At 44.7% G+C, this 17,208-nt stretch overlaps 1 protein-coding gene across 14 annotated transcripts in view; it reads right to left on the minus strand.

The window, feature by feature from the left end:
- PLXNA2 (plexin A2) overlaps positions 1–17,208 on the minus strand; it is a 3,799,727-nt gene that overhangs the window by 2,111,773 nt on the left and 1,670,746 nt on the right. The gene's annotated exons all lie outside the window — the stretch shown is intronic.

Consider the following 17,208-nt stretch of genomic DNA (forward strand, 5'->3'; position numbering starts at 1 on the left):
GCTGGAAGCTCTGCCCCTCAGCGCAGTCGTGGATGTTTGCCCGGGGGATTTGGGGGTTCTGCAGTCCTCGTTTAGCGGCGGGGATGCGGCGGATTACTTGGGAGCACTGAAGCGAACTATGAGGTAAAATAGTTCGCTTCCGTGTCTCTTTTGCTTTTGCCGGCGCGGGCCACAAAATATTGTACCGAGGGCCGCAAATGGCCCGCGGACCTGGAGTTTGAGACCCCTGTTCTATATGCTTCTCCTCCTATAGTCATTTTGTTAGTACAGTTATGCAGGCCCGTTTTTAAGGGCGTGCGAGTGGTGCGGCTGCCTGGGACACCAGGCGGAGCGGGCAGGAGGGGGACGCAGTGGCGGGGGGAGCTGGCAGAGCGAAGTTTCAACTCACCTTCCTCGATCCCCACACGCAGCCTCTATCTTCATTCTGTCCAGGCGTCTGTCACGATAGTAACAGCTCCCCTTGTGATGACGTAACTGCATGTCATCACAGGTGGAGCTCTTACCGATGCGACAGATCCCGGGACAGTATGAATATAGAGGCTGCATGCAGGGATCGAGGAAGGTGAGTTGAAACTTTGCTCTGCCCGCTCCTCCGCCCCTATGCTGGAGACACCTGCCTATCTAATCTATAAAGGGGGCATCTACCTATCTAACCTATACTGAGGGGTACCTACCTAGCTAACCTATACTGCGTGCATTTACCTATCTAACCTATACTGTGGGCACCTACCTAACCTATTCTGCGGGCATCTACCTATCTAACCTATACTGGGGACAACTATACTAGCTAACCTAGATTGGGGAACCTACCTATCTAACCTATACTGGGGGCAACTATACTGGCTACCTATATTGGAGGCACCTACCTATCTAACCTGTATGGGAGGCCTACCTATCTAACCTATACTGAGGACAACTATATGAGCTACCTATAGCTGGCTACCTATACTGGGGGCAGGTAGACCTAGCTAATCTATACTGCGGGCACCTATACCTGTCTCCGCGTGGGGGTGGGGGCGCATTTTGCACCCTCGACCTAGGTGCAATTTAGTCTAGAAACTGCCCTGCAGTTATAAAATGTACACACTTCTTCAGCCCCTAGTTGTGTAGGTTGCATTTTTAAGCAATCCCTTCCTCTATGCCTCTAGCCCACCAAAGACTGCATTTTTTCAATGGAAAGTTTTAAACCCCCACAGCTCTGAACACTTCAAACTTGGGTCACAAAATCATTGGGTCAATCTGAAGAATAAAGTGACATTTTGGGGATCAAAAAGTAGGCAGACAAATTGCTAATCAGATTTTACTCTTTGACTTCAATGGTAATAGTAAACAAAAAGTTTTCATGTTCAGGATGAGACAATAGTCTCTGTTGTGATTTAATTAGAGATGTCCCGAACATAAAATTTTCTGTTTGTAAACGGTGAACGTGAATTTCCGCAAATGTTTGCGAACATGCAAACTCGGCAAACTGCCAAGGCCATGACTGTAACGTTTGCGGAATCGTTTTCACGGTAAGCGCACAAAATGTGCACTGACACAACGAAAACCCTCCACAAGCGTATAATTAAGTGAACCCAGGCTAGGTGCAATGCACCAGCAGAGGGCAATTCCCACCGGCAGATGGCGCTGTGGAGTGCAGACGAGTACAATCGCTGCACGGCCACAGATGCCAGATGGGGATTGTACAGATCAAGACAATGCGGGGCTGAACAGCCCTTAAAGAGAAAGAGCACAGGTACAGGATGAATGTGTGTTCACCAATCTAGTCGTGACCCTGCGACGGTGAACACACATCAGCAGAAACAAAAAGTAGGAACGCGATCGCGAGAAAGGCGATCGCCAGAAGTGACACAAGACAAAATAGAACAGAACACGAGAGGAGCAAAGGCACAGCAAATAATACAATGAGAATGACAAAGAAAATAATAAACGCTAACTAAACGCGAACACCGCACTCATTCGCAACAGCGAACGCGTTTACAGCGCGATCTCCGCACGTTAAGCGCAACAGAGACAAGCACGCCTAACTAACCACCGACAGACAAACACGAAACAGAGGACGTGAGCGCTTGCTTAACGGTTACCTCACCGAGCCCACAGCAAGCGTTCGTATCAGACAAAACAGACAAACGGAGAACAGGAATAAGAGAGGAAGGATCCACTGCTCTTTCCGTCAGAGCGAGTGCGATCTGGGTTCAGGAACAGGAACACAGATCAGAAGGATCCACAGCCGCTACCGCCAGGGGCTAGTGCGATCCAAGCAAGAGATAGCTGGTAGCAACCGCTGCTCCAGCTATACTCCAAGAAAGCAGATCAGAAGGATCCACAGCCACTACCGCTAGAGGCTAGTGCGATCCAAACACGACAGACAGATGAGGTAGCCGGTAGCAACCGCTGCTCCAGCTTACACTCCAAGATCATAGATCAGAAGGATCCACAGCCGCTACTGCTAGAGGCTAGTGCGATCCAAGCAAGATAAACAGAAGGGGCTACCAGTAGCAACCGCTGCTCTGGTTAGCACCCCCAGACAGACAAAATGACTTCCTGACGCCCACCGTTGGCGACAGGACAATCGCAGCAGAGAGGCAATACAGACAAACAGATAACAATCTAACTGCACTAGGGAAACTGCCTAGTGCAGTCCCAAGAATTACTCTAAGATAACTTTGACAAGAAATAGCATGGCTGACACTCTAGGAGTGTTTCAACAAACCCTGAAGGAATGACCAGCAAAGGACTCTGGGAAAGACATGGCTTATATACTGCCAGCCTAGCTAAGTGATTTGCATAACCAATGTATGCAAATTCTTCAGCAGCAGAGCAGATCAGAAACTTGCAAAGAAAAGACAGGTCTCTCTTCCAGAGACCTGCAGCCCACAGACTAGAGGAATGGTCAAACAGCTGTCATTACAATGACATTGTCTGGCCTCTTCTACGGTGTCTGCAAAAATATATATTTTTTTACTGTCATATTACATTGGTATGTAAACCTGCACATATGTGTGCAAAGCAAAGTCAACGCATCTCTTGTCACGGTCACTCATCAGGGATGCAATGCGCTTCAACTTTCTTTAAAAAAGTTTATATTTTTAGTAAAATGTATTTTCCATGACATCGTTCTAGCCTCTTCTACAGTGGCTGCATTTTTTTCTTTTCAAATTAAAATACATTTTTGTATGTGTAAACCTGCACCATTGCGTCGTGCAGTATGCATATTCAAGTGCTCATGCTGTTGCATATTTGTGCTTGCATACGTGTTTTTGCACAAGTGTGCGGGTTGTTGCGTTATTACATCATGCACACGTGTGCTTTGTGACTTGATTGGTGTTGGAGGAGGGGCAGGAAGTGGAGGGGCGGTCCCATAGGAATATATGGTGTGGTATTGTGTATTGTGTTGTGACAAACTGTTTTTTGGGGTACTGATTCCTGATGAGGCCTTGAGCAATGGCAAAACGTGTCAAGTAGGGGTACCTTACTGTGAGCCCACATCGCTAGAGGATTTACACATTGTGCTGCCGCTGGAACTGCAATGCTTTCTGGACTGCTTATATTACTTGCACATGGAGTGGTAACTATGCTCACTATCTTGCATTGTTTTCTATTTTCTGTGGCTACAATAGGCTTGTTGCCCACTTGCACAGAACCCATACTGGGCTTTCTGGATTGCTGACACAGTACATGAATATGGAGTGATATTACTGCTCAATAGAGATGGCCCGAACGGTTCACCAGCGAACTTCGGTGGTTCGCGGTAGCAGTGAACCAGGAACTTTTTTCAAAATAAGTTTGGTTCGCCCATAGACTTTAATGCCCGCCGACTTTAGTGGTTAATAGCAAAGTACCCTTACATAGTAAAAACACCAAATTTGCAGGGTATGTAGAGGAGGGCAGTGACTACAAGAGGGATTTTTTTTTCAAAAAGACCTTATGCTTTTTGAGAAAATCGATGTTAAAGTTTCAAAGAAAAAAAAGCTGATTCATTAAAAAAAGAACCGATTAATTAAAAACAACCGGATGATTCATGAACCGTTAGTATAGCTTAGAATGCATCCTGTGCAGGACATATTGCTGCCGGCTCCTGCTGTCTCTCCCCACCTGCCTTCACCTGTCACCCTCACCTAGGCTTGCACCCGGTGTTACTGCCATGGCGGAATGAACGGGAGGGCGTGGATGACGTCCTCCATGGATCTGGATTATGAAAAGGTATTTAACTTTTTTCCCATTTGTGGCCTCGGAAGTCCTTTAAATATCGTTCCCTGCTATCTTTTTAACATATCCTGCAAATGTGGTGTTGCTAGGATGTAAGGGGCCTTTGCTATTAACTGCTAAAGTCGGCGGGTGATAACCAACCAGAGTTATATGGGTGCAAAAGTGCTGAATTCTGCCATTGGCTTTTATTGGGCTCCCTATTTCACTTTCAAAAATCCCAAATCTTTTCAAAGCATGATGACTCAGCAGTGGCAAATTTTGTACCATTGTAGGGACTCTTATGGGGCTTATGACTGGTGAGTTTCGGGCCCCTAGGCCAAAGAAGTCATAGCCTAGGGTCACAAAAACCTGTTTATTTTGGCAATGTTAATGGTGGCGATTCTGACAAACATAAATTGCAGCCATGGCGGTTAGAAAAGTCTGAATCTCATGATATGTCTCATGCAGGTAGAATGCATATTGTTGTACTTGCACTCCAATGTTGGGTTCCCTACATCTCTGCAAACCAGAGTTACTGGAGTGCAAATGTGCTAAAATCCCCCATAAGCTTTCATTGGGCCTCCTATTTCACTTTCAAAAATCTCACATTTTTTCAAAGGGCGAAGGCTCAGCAGTGGCACATTTTCTAGCATTGTAGGGACTCTTAAGGGGATCATGACTGGTGAGTTTTGGGCCCCTAGGCCAAAGAGGTCATAGCCTAGGGTCACAAAAACCTGTTTATTTTGGCAATGTTAATGGTGGCGATTCTGACGAACATAAATCGCAGCCATGGCCGTTAGCAAAGTCTGAATCTCACGACATGTCTCATGCAGGTAGAAGGCATATTGTTGTACTTGCACTACACTGTTGGGTCCCCTACATCTCTGCAAACCATAGTTACGGGGGTGCAAAAGTGCTAAAATCCCTCATAGGCTCTCATTGGGCCTCATATTTCACTTTCCAAAATCTCACATTTTTTTTCAAAGGGCGATGGCTCAGCAATGGAACATTTTCTAGCATTGTAGGGACTCTTAGGGGGATCATGACTGGTGAGTTTCAGGCCCCTTGGCCAAAGAGGTCATAGCATAGGGTCACAAAAACCTGTTTATTTTGGCAATGTTAATGGTGGCGATTCTGACGAACATAAATCGCAGCCATGGCCGTATGGCTACATCTCTGCAAGTCCAGAGTTACGGGGGTGCAAAAGTGGTAATATCCCCCATAGGCTTTCATTGGGGCCTAGGTTTTGAGGGTACAAAAGCTAATTTTTCTGCCGAACGGTATGGCTGAGCAGCCCCAAATTTTCAGGCTTTGTAGGGAGTTTAAGGGGGCTCAGGGCTGTTGAGTTTCGGGCCCTTACCTTGCCATTCGTCAGAAACCTGTGCTTTTGTAGCCTCAAAACCTAGGCCCCAATGAAAACCTATGGGGAATTTTAACGTGTTTGCACCCCTGTAACTCTGGATTGCAGAGATGTAGGGAACCCAAAATTGGAGTGCAAGTACAACAATATGCCTTCTACCTGCGTAAGACATGTCGTGAGATTCAGACTTTGCTAATGGCCATGGCTGCAATTTATGTTCGTCAGAATTGCCACCATTAACCTTGCCAAAATAAACAGGTTTTTGTGACCCTAGGCTATGACCTCTTTGGCCAAGGAGCCTGAAACTCACCAGTCATGATCCCCCTAAGAGTCCCTACAATGCTAGAAAATGTGCCACTGCTGAGCCATCGCCCTTTGAAAAAATTTGAGATTTTGGAAAGTGAAATAGAAGGCCCAATGAAAGCCTAAGGGAGATTTTAGCACTTTTGCACCCCTGTAACTCTGGATTGCAGAGATGTAGGGAACCCAACATTGGAGTGCAAGTACAACAATATGCCTTCTACCTGCATGAGACATGTCGTGAGATTCAGACTTTGCTAACGGCCATGGCTGCGATTTATGTTCATTAGAATCGCCACCATTAACATAGCCAAAATAAACAGGTTTTTGTGACCCTAGGCTATGACCTCTTTGGCCAAGGGGCCTGAAATTCACCAGTCATGATCCCTCTAAGAGTCCCTACAATGCTAGAAAATGTGCCACTGCTGAGCCATCATGCTTTGAAAAAATGTGATATTTTTGAAAGTGAAATAGGAGGCCCAATGAAAGCTTATGGGGGATTTTAGCACTTTTGCACCCCCGTAACTCTGGTTTGCAGAGATTTAGGGAACCCAACATTGGAGTGCAAGTACAAGAATATGCCTTCTACCTGCATGAGACATGTTGTGAGATTCAGACTTTGCTAACGGCCATGGCTGCGATTTATGTTTGTCAGAATCGCCACAATTAACATTGCCAAAATAAACAGGTTTTTGTGACCCTAGGCTATGACCTCCTTGGCCTAGGGGCCCGAAACTCACCAGTCATGAGCCCCCTAAGAGTCCCTACAATGCTAGAAAATTTGCCACTGCTGAGCCATCGTCCTTTGAAAAGATTTGGGATTTTTTGAAAGTGAGAATATAGGGAGCCCAATAAAAGCCAATGGCAGAATTCAGCACTTTTGCACCCCTGTAACTCTGGTTGGTTATCACCCGCCGACTTTAGCAGTTAATAGCAAAGGCCCCTTTGCAGGATATGTTAAAAAGATAGCAGGGAACAATATTTAAAGGACTTCCGAGGCCACAAATGGGAAAAAAGTTAAATACCTCTTCATAATCCAGATCCATGGAGGACGTCATCCACACCCGTTCATTCCGCCATGGCTCCCACAGTAATACCGGCCCTGGTCGGGTTCTCATTCCCCCCTCAATATGGCCGCCACAGATTGCCGCGGCTGTGCAGTCCGATAGACGCGTTTGCGGCTGTGCAGCTCTAGGACCTCCTCCCGATGCGTTCGATGTATGCACGCATATTGATAACGCGGCGGGAGGAGGCCCTAGAGCTGCGCAGCCGCAATCGCGTCTATGCGGACTGCGCAGCCGCAGCAACCTGTGGCAGCCATATTGAGGGGGGAATGAGAAACTGACCCGTTCGGAGGGGTCAGGACCCAACCGGGGCTGGTATTACTGCGGGAGCCATGGCGAAATAAATGGGAGGGCATAGATGGCGTCCTCCATGGATCTGGATTATGAAAAGGTATTTAACTTTTTTCACATTTGTTTCCTCGAAAAAAAATAAAAAATAAAAAAATAAAATATATATATATATATATATATATATATATATATATATATACAGTGTATATATATATATATATACAGTGTATATATATATATATATATATATATATATATATATATATATATATATATACACAGTGTATATATATATATATATATATATAAATATATATATATACAGTATATATATATATCTCTCTCTTTTTTATCATTATTATTTTTATGTGCTGAGTGTGGAAAATCTGGAAAAAAATGGCACGGAGGAGCCTTGAGAAAAGAGGACGCCATCGCGATCGGTTTGCTGCACCAATTGTCATTGCATTGCCAGATCTGGATTGTCTGTCTGTGGATACCAGGCAGTCAAACCTAGGGTCTCTCCTTCTCTCAGCAGAGAAATAGCATTAACTTAGGTGCAGGATAGCTGTTGATTTGTTAATGAACTAGGAACAAACTCTTGTGTCCAAGAGGCTAGTGTTTATTTTTAATTACCTGAGGACAAAGGGTCTGCACTCTGGCAAAACCTCAGATAGGTGTCAATTGCTTCCACCATTTGGTGAGCCTAGCAAAAGGAGCTTCCCTCACAGCTTGAGGCCAGACGGCCTGACTCCATCAGCAGCAGAAAGTAGATGAATGCTGTATATGATTTCGCATGATACCGTTATGAGAGCGGTATCATTGGGTTTGTAGTGTCTTGCTGAACTTTTTGATACCAAGGGGCAAGGGGTACACTACAACCAAGTTATTAAACTTCTCAGGAACTGGACCCTCTACCCTAATCAAGTCTGATGTCATAGGAATTATGATAATCTGAGGAATATTAATCTGTTATCAGCGCAAATGTGGCATTTATCAGTTTTGAATTACAGCGTTTTATAAGTTTAAACCTAAATCTCTCTCCAAGGACTTGAACTGTGATTGGTTTGTAATTCAGAGGGGGCAGGCATTGCCACACCCCCGAACCAGCTTCATCAAAAGCACATTGCCAGCAGGCGGACCTCATTCCTCCAAATTCCATCTTCTTGGGAGCATGCTGCCGCTTTGAGGTACAGTGGCAGCCATCTTGTCTGAACTGAAACAAAGGAACTTTACGAGTTTTCCCAAAAAGGACATATTTCCACGAACTTTAAGTATCCGTATTTTCTTCCCTTTTATTTTTTACACTGTGCTATTATTTGTCTCTATAATTGTTGATTTTAACGATTTTCTGTATATATGTAACGATCTGCTCAGCTGTCTGCACGGGCAGACAGCTGTTTGTCCATTCTTTAGGTCTGAATGCTACAGGTCTCTGGAAAAGAGACCTGTCTTCGCTTTGCAAGTTTCAGAGTTGCTCTGCTGAGGAATTTGCATACACTTGTCATGCAAATTGCCTAGCTGCCTCCTTTGAAGGCTTGCAGTATAAATACCATGTTCTCCCAGAATCCCTTGCTGGTCATGATGGTTTGTTCCTGCTAACTCTCCTGGAGTATCAGCCTTGCTATCGTTTGCTAAGATTATCTTAGAGTAAGTCCTTGGGGCTGCACTAGGCATCCCGTCTAGTGCAGTCAGGTTGTATTATCTGTATTGCCTTGTTCTGTCTCTCTGTCTCGATTGTCTTGTCACCAGCGGTGGTCGACAGGAAATCGTTCTGTCTGTCTGGGAGTGTAGGCCAGAGCTGCGGTTGCTCCATCTGTCTGGATTGCATTCGCCCCAGTGGTAGTGGCAGTGCTTCCTTCTGTATTCTGCCTTAGGGGTGTTAACCAGAGCAGCGGTTGCTACTGGTAGCCCCATCTGTTTGTCTGTCTGGATCGCATCCGCTCTAGCGGTAGCAGCGGTGGTTCCTTCTGTATTCTGCCTTAGGGGTGCTAGCCAGAGCAGCGGTTGCTACTGGTAGCCCCATCTGTCTGTCTTGTCTGGTACGAACGCTTGCTGTAGGCTCGGTGAGGTAACCGTTTAGCAAGCGTTCGCGTTCTCTATTTCATGTTTGTGTTTCATTGATTAGTTAGGGTGGCACGCTTATCACTGGGCGCCTAACGCGCGGTGATCGTGTCTTAAACGCGGTCGCTGTTTCGAATGAGTGCGGTGTTCGCGTTTAGCTAGCGTTTGTTATTTTCCTTGATGTTCTGATTGTTGTTGCTTGCTGTGCCTTTCTTGCTACTCTCATGCTCTGTCCTGCTCGGTCTTGTGTCACTGTTGGCAATCGCCAGTCTTGCGATTGCGTTCACACTTTGTTTCTGCTGATGTGTGTTCACCGTCGCTGGGTGGCGACTAGATTGGTGGATGCACATTCATTATGACTCTATGCTCTTTTAGGGCTATCCAGCCCTGCATTGCTTCAACTCGTACAATTCCCATCTGGCATCTGTGGCTGTGCAGAGGCTGTGTTCGTCTGCACTCCACAGCTCCATCTGCCGGTGGGAATCTCCCTCTACAGGTGCATAGCACTGTAGCTGGGTTCTCTCATATTACACTCTTGTGGAGGATTTCCGTCGTGTCAGCGCGCGTCCTGTGCGCTGCCCACGGAAATAGTTCCGCAATCGTTACAATATATTAATTATTTATGTTGCATTTTTAATAAACGACGCTAATGTAATTTATTTATTCAGCTACCCTGCTATTCAGCCGCACAAACTGAACTCTGGCTTCTGAAGAGTCGCTACTGTTGTTGATAGCTAGATAAAATAGAGTGTGTTTAACCGTTTTCTATTTGCAGGTCTAGAGTCAGTCAGTCAGTGGATTCCTCTGTCCCATGGTAACAGAGGTGGTGGCAGTTATACCCTAAAAAAGGTGTAATTTGTATTACCGTAACTCACAGGCTCCCTTCTAGTCGGTCTGCTGCCAAAATCCCAGTGGTCTCTGCGCACCGATTGTGACCACAGATTGCATGATCTGTGTGCTGGAACCGATTGGAAAGCATTGTGCGGTCCGGCCACTAGGGGCCCTGTGACAGTGGTGGCAGCAGTCCGAGCCTCTGTAAACCCTTGTCCCCCATGCAGGCTGAGATAGCCAGAATGCGGAGCCCCGGGCGGCTGGGGCTTCGTACCCTGAACTATACCAGCCCACATGGTCCATGGTATGGGGGGCTCTGGGGTGGCCAAGCCCCCCCCCCCCCCCCCCCCGAGCCCTTGTCCAATCCATGGACAAGGGGCTCTTCCCCACCTCCCATGCCCCAGGAGGAGGTGGGGCCGACGACTACCTGGGGGGGTTCATGGTGGCTTCTGAGAGTCCCCTTTAAGAAGGGGACCCCAGATGCCCACCCCCCTCCCAGGAGAAATGAGTATAGGGGTACAAAGTACCCCTTACCCATTTCCACAAAGGGTTAAATGAAATAAAAACACAACCATGAGAAAAGTATTTTATTATTCTAAATTAACCATAAATACTTACTTGTACCTTTAAAAAAAAATTCCCAATATCCTCGGTAAACGATCCAACGAATACAGTATCCTCTTATCTTGCGATCTTCAATTAAGTTGATTGAAGATCTCCGACGCCCCCCACATAGCAGAGAATGCGTCCTTTGGGATGCGTAGCTGCCGTCTCCCACTGTCTCTCCCCACCTGCCTTCACCTGTCACCTTCACCTAGGCTGGCACCTGGTGCACCCATAGGGTTACTTTATGAATCGGCTCTTTTTTCTTTGAAATTTTAAAATCCATTTTCTCAAAAAGTATAAGGTCTTTTTGAAAAAAAAAAAAGTCCTCTAGTTCCCACTATTCTACTTAACATTCCCAGCAATTTTGGTGTTTCTAGCTTTTAAAGGGGCTTTGCTATTAACCGCTAAAGTCTGCGGGCGTTTAATTTTTCCACGGTCAGAAGGAGATCTTTAAAATCAATTTTCTCAAAAACTATAAGGTCTTTTTGAATTTTTTTTCCCCCTCTTGTAGCCACTGAAAAAACTCAGGTGTTAGACACCTTGAAACATCTTTTCCATCACTTTTGTGGCCAGCATAAATGTTTCTAGTTTTCAAAGTTCACCTCCCCATTGAAGTCTATTGCGGTTCGCAAAAGTTCCTGCGAACTTTTTGTGGCAGTTCGCGAACCGAAAATCAGAGGTTCGGGCCATCTCTACTGCTTAACCTCTGTTATGTCTTTTGCCTACAGGGCCAGCGCTACCATAGAGGCAAAGGAGGCAATTGCCTCAGGGCCCAGAGCCTGTAGGGGCCCCCAGTGGCTACAAGAGGAAAGTTTTTTTGTCAAAAAGACCTTATAGTTTTTGAGATAAAGTGTAGAGAAACCAAGAGCCCAATATAGTGTAGTATGTTAAGCATAAATGAAGTAAAGGTTATCGTGAGAAAATTATACTCACAAACATGGGTTACCACACAGGCAACCACTGTATAGGCAGGTGAGGAGATTAGACCTGTCCTCACTCAGGGATAAGAAGTCGCTCTCTGTAGATGCGAAAGGGGGTAGATCACCCCTCCACCAGGGGTGGACACGGTATAGCAGTAGGAGAACAGAGGTGCCAGCAGGATAAAAGTGGATAAAAACTTTAAAATTTGCTGTTACAGAGCAAACAACTACACCTGCTACACCTGATATTGCTGAAATTCTGTCTTGTCCCCATTTTTATTGCCTGATGAAGCGGGCTGGGCCTGCGAAACGCGTTGCACTGTTTTGGGGTACTAATTAATAAATGTGACTACTATTCAGACAGTCTTTCGTGTCTGCTTTATGGAGGTAAGTCCACCACTTCCTCCCAGCAAATTTTAAAGTTTTTATCCACTTTTATCCTGCTGGCGCCTCTGTTCTCCTACTGTTATAGTTTTTGAGAAAATCGATTTTTTTTTTGTAAATCTTTTTTATTAGCATTTTAAACATGACTAACAAGTCTCTTAACATCATGAAGACAATAAATGAACAGTTGTTTGCTCTGGAAGAGCCATCTTGTGTTTTAGTACAGGGTATTGTCGTACAACCATCAAAGGTACATTTGTAATCTTACTAAGCATGGGTTATAATGAAAGCGCTCAACTTACATAATACATGAACATGGAACTAGGTTAGTTATATATGCAAGGTGTTAGAAAAGTAACAACACAGCGAAGTGTATCAGTGAGAGCCTCGTTGTTGTAGGGTCTGATCTGTAGAGGCCTCAGTCTTCAATCAACCTGACTGGGGCATACAGTTTAAGGTAAAGAAAGTCCGTCGGCCGGAACTTATGGGGGAGAGGGAATGGAGGGGATTAGCTAGGGGTTTCTGGCTTATCTGGTAGGTGAAGGACTTTTCCTTTATTAGGTTATTAGTGATTGTACAATGGTGCTTGTGGGATTTGGTGATTAGAGTTACTGTAGGAAGGTCATCCAGTCAAAGGACCATTTGTTTCTCCATATGCTGCTATGGTTCTGTCTTAGCCTAAGCGAGTATTCCATTTTGAGGTTTTGGTCTACGAGGTTTACTAGTTGTGTTATGGTAGGGATATTAGCTTGTTTCCAGTTGCTTAGTATTAAGTGTCTAGCTGCGCATATGATGTGCATAACGGCCATTTGTAGTTCAGGTGGAAATTGGTCTAGGCCGATCAAGAATAGAGCTAATTGGGGCGTCATGCGGGTTGTGGTGCCTGTTATGGTTGAGAGTAGGTATGCTATTTGGTTCCAAAGGGAGTCAATTTTGGGCAGGGCCATAGTATGTGTGAGGTAGAGCCCAATTGGTGGCAGTTTCTCCAACAATCCGGGGAGTTTTTAATTGACATTTTGGAAAGTGTGTGGGGAGATAGGTACCATTTATAGATGATTTTCCTGGCTGTTTCCGCGTAAGATAGGCATTTGGAGTGTCTCTTGATTTGTGTTAGTGATGTAGAGATTTCTTTGATTGGGAAGGAAATGCCACCTCTCCTATATTTGTCTGTGTATAGAAAATTCCAAATATCTGTGTGGAGTATAATTTTTTGGGGTTTATGTATGGAAAGAAAATTTGCGATCCGTAAGTATGTGAACATTTCTGAGATCGGAAGTTTGTATTTCCATTTCAGATACGAGAAAGGCAATATTTTGGACTTATGGATGTCTTCAATGTGAAGAATTCCGGCTTCTGCCCATTTAGTTAATTTTAAATCTGGTATTGCTGATTGAAGGGCTTGAATAGGGGTTTTGATGACTTTACCTTGGAGTAGGTGAGAGGTATTATTTCTCACATAATTCCAAGCTGATAGTGTGGGTTCTATTAAAGGGTGGGATATGGGGTTGACTAGGAGGTTGCCCCAGGGGAGAAGGATCGAGTTCAGTAATTGAGTCTTACTGTACTGTGATTCTTGATTGACCCAGTACTTTTCTAGAGCATTGGGGGACCAAAATTGGGACATATCTAATATGGACGCATAGTAGTAAAGTTGGGGGTTAGGAAGGCCAAGGCCTCCTTTTTGGGCCGGGGTCAATAACGTGGATAGGGAGAGTCTGTGCTTACTTTTCCCCCATAGATAGTGAGATATTATTTTATTTAGTTCTTTGAAGAATGACGTTGGGATCTTGATTGGGAGGGTTCTAAAGTAATATAGGATTTTGGGGAATACTGCCATTTTGTATGCAGCTATCTTGCCCATAATTGAGAATTCAAATTTGGATAGGTGTGTAAGGTCTGTTTTTATATTGGATAGGAGGTTGGGGAAATTAGATGTATATATCTCCTTGGTTGTTGCTGGGATTGATATACCCAGGTATGAAATATGTTTGGTTGTCCAAGGGAAGGGATACATTCTGGAGATTTGTTGTTTTTGGGCTAGTGGGAGTTGGATCGGGAGCATGGATGATTTAGCTTCATTGACTTTATAAAGGGAGGCTTTAGAGAAGTCTGATAGGGTCTGGCAGACATGCTTAAGGGAGGAAAGGGGATTTGTGAGGGATAAGAGTACGTCATCAGCAAATAAGCTGATTTTGGGGGATGACTTGCCCGAGGGGATACCTTTAATCTCTGGGTTAGTTCTGATGGTTTCAGCCAGGGTTTCCATGACAAGGACGAAGATAAGGGGGAAAAGCGGGCACCCCTGCCTAGTTCCGTTCGTGATTTCAAATGGTTTTGATAGAAATCCAGACACATTTACATTTGCAGATGGGGTTTTATAAATTGCCATGATGGCTTGATGGATTCTCCCTTCCAGTCCAAATTTCCTCAGGACCTCACTCAGGAATCCCCAGTGGACCCTATCGAAGGCCTTCTCCGCATCCAAAGCCAGAAGCAGAGAAGGCCTCCAATCCAGGCCCACCGAGTGAAGTATATTGAGAATTCTCCTGGTTCCATCTGCCGCCTGTCTGCTCTTTGTAAAACCCACTTGGTCTAACGCCAGTAGGTCAGGTAACATGTCAAATAAACGGTTAGCAAGGAGCTTGGCATACATTTTTAGGTCACAGTTCAATAAAGAGATAGGACGGAAGTTGGAAGTATTTGTCTGATCTTTCCCTGGCTTGGGGATTACCGTTATGGTAGCTTTGGTGAATTCGGAGGGTATTGAGCCTGACTGTGAGAATTCATTAAATAATTTAGTCATCTTGGGGACAAGATAAGGAGCGAATGTTTTGTAGAATTCATTCGAGAAGCCATCTGGGCCAGGGGCTTTGTTGGATTTAGATTTAATTATGGTGGTGAGTACTTCAGAGACTGAAAACTGGGAGTTGAGGGAATCTAACTGTTGTTTTGAGATTTTAGGGAGACTGATTGCAGACAGAAATTTTGAAATAGTTTGTTGTGTGGGTTGGGGTGTTTGCTTGTCATCTTTAAGATTGTATAGCTCTTTATAGAGGTCGCTAAAGGCATCTGCAATATCTTGTGGGTTGTTCAGTACTTTTTTAGAGAAAGGATGAACTATTTTGGCTATTTTTGCTTTGGATTGCTTATGCTGTATTAGCTTGGCCATCATGGGGCTAGCTTTATTGTGCTGGTGGTAGTGGGAAAGTTTCAGTCTGTGAATCTTAGTTTCATATTCTACAGTTAGAAATTCTTTTAGTCTCTGTTTTAGAGTAAAGAGATTTCTTTCACCAGTAAGGGAGGGAGAAAGCTTATGGGCCGCTTCAGCCTCTTTTATTATAAGGTGAGAATCTTATTAAACTCTGCTTCCTTAAACTTTTTAGTGCGTGCTCCTAGTTTTATTAGGAGTCCCCTAATAACCGCCTTAAAGGCTAGCCAGACTGTAGTTGTTCCAACTTCCGTCTTTTCATTCATTTGGAAATATTCCTGAATATTAGTTAGAATCTCTTTTTTGTTGATCTCTGGGAGGAGGAGGGCGTTGTTCAGCCTCCAGGGGGGATTGGAACGAGGGGGGGCTAAGAGGTCCACTTTTAAGGTGAGGGGGGCGTGGTCAGACCAGGTTATGGGCTGAATGGTTGAGTCTGCCATTCTTTGTAGGAGCCATCTATTGATCAAAAAATAGTCAATCCTGGAGTAGGAGTGGTGCACTTGGGAGAAGAAGGTGAAGTCCCTTTCTCTTCCATGTAATATTCTCCATGAGTCATAAAGGTCCCATTTGTTGGCTAGTGAGGTGAAGCCTGTGGAAGGTTTGGCATGTTTATTAGAAGTGTCCAGTTTTCTGTCTGCTGTTAGATTGAAGTTGCCGCCTATAATCAAGGCTTGGTGTTTTAAATCACGGGTTTTGGAGAGGATGTTTCTAAGGAACTTGAGTTGGCCTGTATTTGGGGCATAAATGTTAAGTAGGGTAAAGGGGATTTTGTTGATGGTGCAGGTGATCAGAAGGTATCGTCCCTGGGTGTCTTTGTCCGTGGAGATAATATTTATGTCCAGGTCTTTGTGAAAGGCTATTAATAATCCCCTTTTCTTCTTACAGAAGTTGTTGTATATTACCTGCGGAAAGTTGGGGTGTGAACAAAGAGGTACTTTGGTGTCCATGAAATGTGTTTCCTGGACAAAAAGTATGTCCGTTTTAAGGCGGGACGCTTCTTTCCGTAAGCAATGTCTTTTGGCTGGAGTGTTAAGACCTTTGGCGTTAATAGAGGTAAGGGTCACCATCTTGTGTGGAGCTTATGCCTTTAGAGGATCCAAACATCCACCATTGTAGTGAGGATAGAATAATAGTGATAGTCCAGAAACGCTCCAAGGAAGTGGGAGGGGGGGAGGAAAACGACTTTCTTTGTGATGTTTTCTTAAAGGGCACCAAGGTACACGGTTGGTGAAGTGAGTGTATATATACAATCTGAGCTGAACTCTTTTTACAAGGGTGATCTCGGTAGGAGAAGTAGTCTCCCTGGTGGGGGAAAAATGACACAGAGCCCAGGATAGGGATGTGATCATTGACATCAGCATTTAAACAGGTTGGCTTAATTGAGCCCTGAGATACCGATTAGGATACTACTTGCCAGTTTTGTAAGACTTTCGTAGTAGGTGGGTGTCACTGGAGTTTAGGGGTGTCTTTGGTGAATTGCAGGCCCCATGAGGATAAGAGTTTATATCCGTCTTCAGTCGCTTGAATAGATATAATTTTTCCTCCTCTGGGGACCAGTAGTTTAGTTGGGAAGCCCCAGTGATATAAGATTTTATTTTCTCTTAAGATTCTAGTGATCGGATTTAGGGACCTCCTTTTGGTAAGGGTGGCCTGTGATAGGTCTGAATACAGAGTAATCCCTTTATATGGGTCCGGGAGGGATCCGTGCTTCTTAATGTGCTGTAGGAGACTTTCTTTTGTGTGGTAGAATTGGAAGTTACATATCACATCCCTAGGGACACTATCCGGAAGATGCTGCGGTTTGGGGAGTCTGTGGATTCTCTCAATTGACCTCTCTATATCTGATAGGTGAGGTAGAACTTTTTGAACTAAGGATCCAATATACTCCTTTAGCTGTGCTTGCTGTACAGACTCGTCTACTCCCCTGAATTTTAAATTGCTTCTTCTGTTCCAGTCTTCTAGATCGGCTGCCTTTTGTTTTAACCAGGCTATCTC

This window comes from Hyperolius riggenbachi, chromosome 2, assembly GCF_040937935.1.
Source record: "Hyperolius riggenbachi isolate aHypRig1 chromosome 2, aHypRig1.pri, whole genome shotgun sequence".
NCBI classification, from domain to species: domain Eukaryota; kingdom Metazoa; phylum Chordata; class Amphibia; order Anura; family Hyperoliidae; genus Hyperolius; species Hyperolius riggenbachi.